This window comes from Pteropus vampyrus, unplaced genomic scaffold (assembly GCF_000151845.1).
Source record: "Pteropus vampyrus isolate Shadow unplaced genomic scaffold, Pvam_2.0 Scaffold386, whole genome shotgun sequence".
Taxonomy (NCBI): Eukaryota; Metazoa; Chordata; class Mammalia; order Chiroptera; family Pteropodidae; genus Pteropus; species Pteropus vampyrus.
Genome location: NW_011889167.1, coordinates 572,553 through 582,288, shown reverse-complemented (window position 1 = coordinate 582,288; position 9,736 = coordinate 572,553).

Sequence of the window (9,736 nt, the reverse complement as noted above, 5' to 3'; positions counted from 1 at the left end):
GGGCGAGCCGGCGTGCCAAGCCCGTCCCCACCCTTCCGTCCCGAGGCCTCAGCATGCTGGCGGACCCCCGTGGCCGCGGGACACTGGTCCTGGACCAGGCGTGACATCTAACGGTGACATCCAGTGTCCAGAGAAGAAGGAGGACCCTTCCTCAGCGGAACCACCTGCTGGAGCAGGGCCTCCCCCTTCCCGTGACTCCTTAGGAAGCGGTGCCTGTTGTTTACGGGCTGCAGATCAAAGGACACGGACGGGCCAGTGGCCACGAAGCACAGAGAGGGCCCGGCCGGTGAAGCCGGGCTGGGGGGACGGGGAGCTCCCGTCACGCTGCGAGTCCCGCGTGCCTTCCCGTAGGAGCGAGACGGCGGTCGGAGGGCCCGACTCGCGCAACTGAAGTGTTAAGAGTAACTGTGCACGGCGCGCACCTGCAGGGCTTTTCTGCGAACCCGGAGGGCGCCCGCGCGGACTTGATCCCCGGCTGACGTTTGTGTCCTCAATTACATTAGCTTTCGTATTCTGAAATCCGCTTGCGACTGAGTACAGCGCCATAAATAATTGACCATCCTGTACAGTAACACGCTGAATTAAATTTTATATTTGTACGGGACCCAAAACCTCTCATGAGATGATACTGGCCTTTTGTAGGACGTAGCAAAGAAATTACATGCTACCTCGACCATTAAATTTTAAATACGTTAGATATAAGTCCATCTTAAGGCACACTATACAATTAAAACTCCCATTTAACTCTGCAAAACCTTCGCCTATCACCTTGAGATACTGAAGAGCTGTCTTAAAATCTAACGATTTTACTATTTTAAATAAACGAAACTAACAATGTCTGATGTGCAACCTGAAGTGTAGCTGCTAACACGGGAACGTTCGTGTGCAAAACTGGACGCGGACTGCTAATACCTACGTACACCACCAGAAGACGCACATAAGCACACGGGACCCGCGAGTCAGCGGCAGGTGCAGATGCCGCTCTGAGATGCAGACACAGGAGAGCAGGTGGTCCCGGGGGAGTGGCGCGCGCAGGTGACCGCACGCAAGGCAGAGGCAGCTTTGCTGTGCAGAGCTCAGGGCAGTGGCTCAGGGATGTCCCCCGCCCTCCGGTGTGAAGACTTTGGAAAGCCCCTGGGGCAGGTTCATTGAGGTATCGGGGTCTTCAGAGGGCAGGAGCCACAGAGGCCACGTGTCACGTACAGCAACACCCCCCCGGCTTTCTAATGGGAAGGTTCTGTGGGAGAAAAACTGATTTATCGTCATCTGAGCCTCCAACAGAATCGTCTGCCTGGTCTAGACACACAAGGATGCAACTTGAAGAATGACGTCTGTGACGTGGACGTGTCGCCGAGAGCTGCCCACCGTGCCCGAGACCACACTGCCACTGACTCTCAGGTACTGGCCTGCAGCTGTGGCCTGTGGCCACCACGCTCCCTGTGGCCATGGAGATTCTCACAAGGACCCCAGCGACCATTAAATGTCAGACATCAAGACAGACGACTGACGGCTGGTTGGCCGTGGTCTTATTTCTCTGGGACCCAGGCTTTGTTACTACGAGGCGTGCAGGCAGCCCCCCCCAGGCAGCGCCCCGCAGGCAGCCCCCCCAACCCCGTCCTGGGCCGGGCGGGGCCGGCGCCTGGACTAAGCAGACGGCCCAGCTCCGTGCGTTTACCCCTCAGCACGCTCCAGCCGATGCTGCCGCTCCCAACATCGCGTGAGTCGTGACACTGCTGTGTCACCTGTGCATAGGGTCCTGTCACTAATGGAGAATGCAAAACATCAGTCCCACGCGTGAGGCCTGAGAAGTGCTGGTGCCAAGGACAGCGGCTGGGGGACCATGCGCTGTGGGCACACGGGACACCTCCGAGCCGTCCGGTGGCCCTCCGCTCCAAACGTCTCCCCAGAGGCACAGACGGCCCCTGGCGAGGTGGCGGGCAGGTGGCCTGAGGACGGAGTCTGAAGGTCATTGACGTGCCCCAGGCAGGGTGGTGGGAGGAGGGGCCGTGGGGGTGGCTGCTGTGGTCACAGGGGTGTGACGGTGAATGCAGGTCTGCCGGTGTGGCCAGACCGGCAGGACGGGACCGGGGGATGGGGTGGAGAGCTGAGGAAGCGTCCCCGAGGGAGGCCGGTGGTCCCCAGACAGACAGGCAGACGGGGAGTGCGGACAGAGCCTCGCTGGGGACAGAGGTGAGTTTAAGGTCAGGCGTCCTTGCGCTTCGATGGGCAGCAAGACCCTGAGGTGACAATGGTGGCGGCAGCCGATGGTGCAGACTGGGGACCCAGGAGTGACCGAGTAGAGACGGGAGTTCTCTGGGGAAGAGGGAAATGCGAGGGGTCGAGCACAGCCCAGACGCCTGCAGGAGCCCGAAGACCCGGCGAGGGGTCCAGGGAGGTCAGAGGTGGGACGGGCACCACAAGGCTATCAGGAGAGGGGGAGAGCCGCTCGTGACCTCAAACGTCACCTCCAGCGCAGGGGGCAGAGGGGACGGCGGACATGGCGAGGAGGGGGCCGGCCACCTGGTCTGGAGGCTCGGCGGGCAGAGCGGCAGCACACCCTCGGTCCCCCATTCCTGACGCCCACGCAGGTCAGCGAAGTGGCGTCACGTGTCCCGACCAGGACCCCACACCGGAACTGGGAAAAACACATCCACCCGAGAACATCGCTTGGCAAAAAAGGACACTTAGCAGACACACCGCGTCCATCCACTTCTACTCTAAGACATTACAGAGAGTGACCCCAGCGCTGGCTGGAACCTCGGCCTGGGGTGTGGCCGTCCCCAGTGGCTGGACCTGCACGTGGGGCCGGCCCCGAGGGAAGGCCGCAGGCTGGTGTCCTGGGTTCTGGAGGACATGAGGGAAGCTCCTTAAGGGGACGTCCCCCACCGCGAACGCTGGGGCCATAACGAACTGCAGAGTCACCTCTGCAGTTCTTAATACACTTACTTTTTAGAGAGCTTACCCAAATCTCTGGATTTATGTATCCCAGTGATCATCAATGCTCTCTGGGAAATCTCCCTTTTGGTCAGCTTTCAAAATAGAGCTACGTGCAATTCACAGTCAACAACTGTTACCTTCAATTACTTCCTAAAACTAGCAGCTATCCAGTAGTTAGTACATTTCAGGCACAAAGATAGATTTAAAATAAATTTAGCTTCCTAAAACGTAAACAAATATGCAAATCGACTCAATATTCCCACATGTATTATCAGATGTTAAGGTTCTGTTTCTTCTTTTTAAGAACCTGTCGCACAGGTTCTGACTAGCGAATTAAGTGAGCTTTATAGCTTGGCACATCGTTCTCACCTCGGAACGATTTACGACAAGGCTAATTAATGGCTTTTTGTGGTTTGATGCCCTTTGTGAGCCTCAGGAGACGTCCACCTCGGACCCCTGTGGACCGCGTGCAAGCGGCCGGGGGACTGGAACCCCATTTCCTCCTGCTCCACGGCCGGGCCCGTGGCGAAGGTGACGCGTCATCCAACGCTGAGGACAGTGGCTGGACCTGCAGGGTGATGGGGTTCGTGACGCGAGGCCTCCCACTTCCCGGGACGGCTGGCCCGGCCGGCCTCCCCTCGCAGGAAGGACGCGCGTCTCTATCGCCGAGGGGCCGGCGGCTGCTGGAGCAGAGTGTGCGGCCCCCGGCGCCGAGCGACCCGGCCAGTGCTGGACGATGAGCTGACGTTACCGGAAACGGTGCTCGGTCCGTTGATGCGCCAGACCACACACCCGCACTCAGGAGGGTGACACCGCGTGCGACCTCGCCCTGGCCCTGCCCCCGGGCTGGGGCTGTCCCCGGCTGGGACATCGGCGGCGGCTGCTACTCACTTAGCACCCGGCGGCAGGAAGCCGGCCTCGAGCGTCACTCACCAACAGTGCATGGAGACCGGGAACACCGAACGCACACCGTCCTCGGCATCGTGGGGACGGAGTCCAGGGCCCCCGGCACGCCGCAGTGCGCGGTGCTCAGCCCTCACGCGGCACGGTGCCCGCACACGACCACGCACGCCGCCCTCTACGCGGTAAGTCATCTCTGCATCACCTACAGTCACGCCCACTGTCCCCGCAGTTCGGAGGTGGCGGGGACGGCCGGGGTCTGCCCACCACGCCGACCGTGCACCAAGTTCTCTAGTTCTGTCCCCGACCGGACCACCACCCTCTACGATCCGGGAGCATCTGTCATCATCCTGGAACAGAGATTTCATGAGACAAACCGCTCCACGTGACTTGATGCCACACGTGAAGAACCTGCCAAATATCACCACAGGTTTAAACGTGTGTACAGTGGTCAAAGACGATCAGAGTGAACGTCTTGCTAGAAGCACATTTCACCGGGCAGGTTTTAATGAACAAGGCGTGACCCAGACCCGCTCCTCCCAGTGCCATGCTGCGGCTTTGTGAAGTGGAACTTGCAATCACGAGGACGATGACGATGGCCCCACGTCCCTGACTCCGTCCACCGATCACTCACGACGCTGACCGGCAGGTTAGCTCTAGGAGCAGGCAGAGGGGGGCGGCACGCTGGCCCACGCTGCTGGGGACAAGGGCGTCCTCCCTCGGGGCTGCCTTTTCAGATGGAAAAGCTAAAACCTGCCAAATGTCACCACAGGCTTAAACGTGTGTACAGTGTTCAAAGCCACCTGTGCAGGTGACACTAACTTCTTGATCACAGAAATCGGGTTGCTCCACCAGCACCAGGAACGTGGCAAAGGTGAGCAAACGGAGGGACGAGTCGCTGAGGGGTGTTAGGAACGACTTCGGGCACACAAATCAGGTCAACTTTCCGTAAATCACGAGACGTCGGATTCAGCAGATCAGACCTCCTCTCCCCATGCCAACTAAGGCTGTCTTGGAAACTTCTAGAAGATAATTTGAAGTGACGTAGGTCGTTCCCTTAGCGTGGAACACCGGTGGTGAGCGCGGCAGCCGGCAACCCCGCCCCTGCAGCCGCCATGCTGCCCCTCCCCAGGGGGCGAGCCCGTGCCCCTGCCGGCCCAGAGGGGTGACGCACTCAGCAGCAGAGGCGACACCTGCCTCCCTCGGCTCAGACCCCAAGAGCAGCACAGCTCCCACATTCCCCTCCCGCCACGTGAGAGAGGAAAGCGAGCCTGGATTAACGCGGGACAGCCCCTGCCGGCCTGTCCACGCCTGTCACCCGGGGAGGCACCAGACGGTGGGCGCGTGCGCCGAGCTCCCCCAGGTCCAGGCCACCACCCACCCAACAGCACGCGGAGCAAGGGTGGGCTGTCCCGGACACGCCTGCTCCGGCCCGCAGCCCACACGCACGAGCTGTCAACAATGCTGTTTCACGGTGCTGGGTGTCGGCCGTCTGGCATGAGCCTATGTCCCAGACAAGGGACAGAAGCTGGTGCGAGGGAGGTCTGCTGAGGGCTGCCCCTGAAGGAGATGGCCGTGAGGCGGTGGGAGGGAGCGGGACAGTCGGGGGGCCCGACGCGAGGCCGTGGTCGCCCCCCTGAGGGCTCTCAGGGCGAGGATGGCCCTTCGGCGCTGTCCTGAAGCAGGACGAGGGACCAGGTTTTGTGCCCAGGCATCTGCCAGTTGCGGGCATGGGCCACCACCCAAGCACAAGCACGGCCTTGGCGAAGACGTCCCCTGCACAAAGGGAGTGCCCGCCCAGGGCGAGTGGCCAGCAGCAGACGTGGGCGGGAATGGACACCAGTGTCCACTGTGGCGCTGTGCCGTCCACCGGGGCCCAGCATGAGTGCCCCCTGGAGCAGGCACGCGGTCAAGCCACAGCACGGATGGACGCCAGGCCCACCGCTGCCCGCCCTCTGCCCTCAGGTGCTGCAGGTCAGCCACGCTGGTTCCCAGAGCCACTGGGGTGTCCACGCTGCCCGCCCGCAGAGGCTGGCTGACGGTGCACTCACACGCGGCTGGGCAGAGAAGGCCCCCCGCCTGCATGGCATTCGCCCGCGCTGTTAATTCTTAAAAGTCATGTGTATTTGTAGGTCGTTGCTGCATAAACTACCCCAGCACTGAATAACTTAAAACCTTTGCTGACGAGTCCACATCTGACCCGCGCTCAGGTGAGCGGTGTGCTTGCTGCTCCTGCCTGGGGCCACTCACATCACATGAAACCTCTGACAGTTTCGCTAGGACTGCATGGCCTCACTCACGAGACTGCCCACCACTTCTGGCTCTGGACTACCCTGTGGCTGGTGGCCCTGCCCTTAAGTGGCCTCTCGCCCCACACTCCAGCCTGGACACCCTCACGCACGTCTCGGGGTCCTAGGCCGGGGCTCCGGACTCTCTGCCTCGGCAACTGTGCTGCTCAAAGCCGGCTGCCGCCCAAGGTCGGGGTGAGGGGACAGACTGCTGAAGGGCAAGTGCCAGGCACCGGGCAGGGTGCCAAGGCCGTCTCTGCAAACGCTCCGGAGAGCTGGCCTGGGCTCGGCCTCCCCTAACGTTCTGCTCTGAAGATCACACTTGATAAGTTCCATAGTCACCTACCCCGATCCCCAAAATAACTCTGCAAAAAAATTCATGTAATCTTTTCAGAGACAGCTGAAAATGTTTACCCACTAGAGGTCAGCACGGAAGTCAATTCAAAAACAAAGACCTAAGGCAAAAAAGGACTCCCCAATCCCTTGAAAAGGAGGAGCAGAGGAGGGGCAAGGGGAGGCGGGGCAGGAGGGAGGAAGTGACTGGCCTTAGATGCCGGGCAGTGAAGTGGCAGTGAAGGCATGCGCGGCCCAAACGCCCCGCCCTGTCGCTTGCCGTGGCCTCTCCTGCCCGAACGCTCAGAACGCCTGCACGCCTGCCTTACAGATGCCGGGATTCAGGTTAATGCCGTTCCTTAGTCTGACGTACGTCTCGGGTACTGTGTGTGTATGTGTACGGAAGTTGAATGACAAAGAAACAATTAGATTATTAATAATTAGGTGGAATAAAAAAATCAAGATTCAGAAAAAAAAACCCATTGAGTAATTTCTAGAAAATGACAAAATAGATTTCTATGCGAGTCATAAAGCGAAAACGATTTATGACAACAGACGATATGGCACTATTACAGAGAGACAACGCTTACATCCTGGAATTTCCCATTGCATGGAAACGTGCTCTCCACCTGCAAGCACCTTCACAGACTATGTGGCTTTGCTTCAGGATGTGACCAAACCACATACACGGACCCTTTGTTCTTTTTAAAAACTAACATTGTCACCAAGTACTAGAGAACCAACTTGCTACTCTCAAAATAAAAACCCAATAAATTAGTACTAAATGAAGACGTGCAGCTTACCACCAGATACGAGAAAATATTTACTTAACGACTTAAGAAGTGAGAAAGAAAAAAACCTGTGTCCTGTGAGACTCAAATTTCAAACCCGCGCAGCTGATCACACGGGTCTCACTCAGCAGAATGAAAGGCCCGGGCACCGCTTCACTAGGAAGGATGGAGAGAAGTGACAAATTCCCCGGGGTGTAGAACTGTGAACGCTTCTTCACGACCGGTGACCACGCGGCTGTACCCGCAGAAGCGCCAGCGCGGTCCTGCTGGATCGCGGTTAGACTGCTCAGGGTGACTGTCGTGACCGCCCCCTGCCATGTGCTGTTATCTTAAAGAGTGACTACTCCTACGTAAGGAATGAAGGCGGCCTGGGATTCCGTTAGAAAGTGCAGGGAAGCGTCCGGCTGGGCCTCCGCCCTGGTGGTGTAACATCCTGTCTGAGTCCGGCAGCACTGAGGGACACACAGCCACCCGCAGAGTCAGCGCAGATGCCCAGAGCCATGGCCCCGGAGAGCGTCCGAGCGTCACGTCCAGTTTATAAAATGCCGACACTTCCCCATGGCAACGTTCACCACAGGCGTCCTGAGGGGAGCGGCCACCCGTGAGCGCATGACGAATACTGGCACAGGAAGAGGCTCGCGTACGCCGACTCCGAAACCTTGACGACACCTGCAGACCCCACGTCAGGGCATGCTCCCCTGGAGACTGCCGCTGCCAGGGTGTTCATTCTCGAAATGCCCTGATACACGGGTGTACGCGTGGGACAGACCTGCACAGAGCCACACGCGTGGGACGTTCTCGAAATGCCCTGATACACGGGTGTACGCGTGGGACGGACCCGCGCGGAGCCACACGCGTGGCACAGAAACATACAGAGCCACACGCGCGTGGCACAGAAACATACAGAGCCACACGCGTGCCAGATACCTAGAGAGCCACATGCGTGGGACGGACCCGCACAGAGCCACACGCACGCTCCTGCCGTCAGGTTAAAAACGTGGGGACAACTGGTAAGCTCTGCTGTCTGGCTGAACCAATGCCCCAAGGTCCGCTTCCTGGTTCTGATGTGACACTCCAGTGTCACCATGCGGGAAGCTGGCTGAGGGCACACAGAACCCTGCACTGTTTCTGTGACTTCCTGTGAGCACTGCTGTTGTAAAACTGAAAGTTTAGAAATGTAAGCTACCAAGTGTGATCCCCATGGCTGGGAAGTCACAAAGGGCCCAGGAAGCCCCGCCACGTGAACGGATTGGTGTCCCAGAAAGGCCACAACTGAGGAGCAGAGGGCGCCGGAGGGCTGAGGCGCCGGCTGAGGCCGTGTCTGAGCGTGGTGGACACCGTGGCACCCACGAGGCCCCCGTGTGCAGGGAGCTGCAGTTCAGGGACACGTGCTCTGATGTGTTTCAATCACTTAGTTATATCTTTCATGTGCCAACGTTTTACTCCAATAAAATAATGAATTTTGGAAATGCCAAATTACCCTCCTTGCACTAAAATAAACTGATTACATCACGGACCAGCCCTCCGTACTGCCAGCCTTTAGCTTACTTTAGGGCGTGTGTTTGGCAGAGAATTTCCTAAATTCAGACCATATTCAGATATTTATCTGTTGTCAATTAACAATTTCTCTCCCAGAAACTGTGTAAGATAAAATAAAATATTTAAGTTATACACCAAAATAATCTCAAGTCCGTTAAAAAAGCCGCACTGAAACCAGACTAGAACCCCGAGAATAAGGGCCCGGGCTGTTCTCCGTGCACCCCGCCGAACCCCGGTGCGCGTGCCGCTCCAGCGCAGGCCAGGGAAAGGCGGGTGTTGGCCGGTTACACGATGTGAGTCGAACTCTGATCCACGCTCCCTCTCAGGAAGAAACCGGGAGCACGTGGCTGAGGAGGGGCGGGGTGGGCGCCAGCCTCATCCAGGACGGCGCAGGCCTCGCGAAGCACAGACGGCCAGGACGGCCCGGAAGGCCCGGACAGGAAGGGAAGAGCCCGCCTGGCAGAAATGAGGGAACAGTGGGGAGGGTGAGACGGGAATGAGGGGTGCGGGCGGAGGCCATGGGCGCAGGACCCTGAGGCCGAGCATCACAGAGTTTTCCAAGAGGTTAATGATGGCTCCTGTGGCCGATGGTCCAGCGTGGGCAGAGCGGGCGTGGGGGGCCTTGGGCAGACAGGCTGCAGCGGCACCTTTTCTCCAGGCAGTGGGCGTCCAGCGGCACGGGGCGTCTGGCTGGTGGGTGGACACAGCTCCACGTGTCAGGATGACGGGAGCAGGGAGGGCGCGAGGGCCACTTCTTCACCTGCTGAGTGGGGGCGAGACACGCAGAGGGGGCTGAGGATTTGGACCTGGGCTGGTGCATGAAAACCCCGATGAACGTCCCTGTGCTTTTAATCCGGTGACCATTGCAAGGACAAAGAGAGAGGATGGTGGCAAAGGCCACTGGTGCCACATGCCTGGGAGACCACGCTGAGTGTAAGAGGAGGAGGA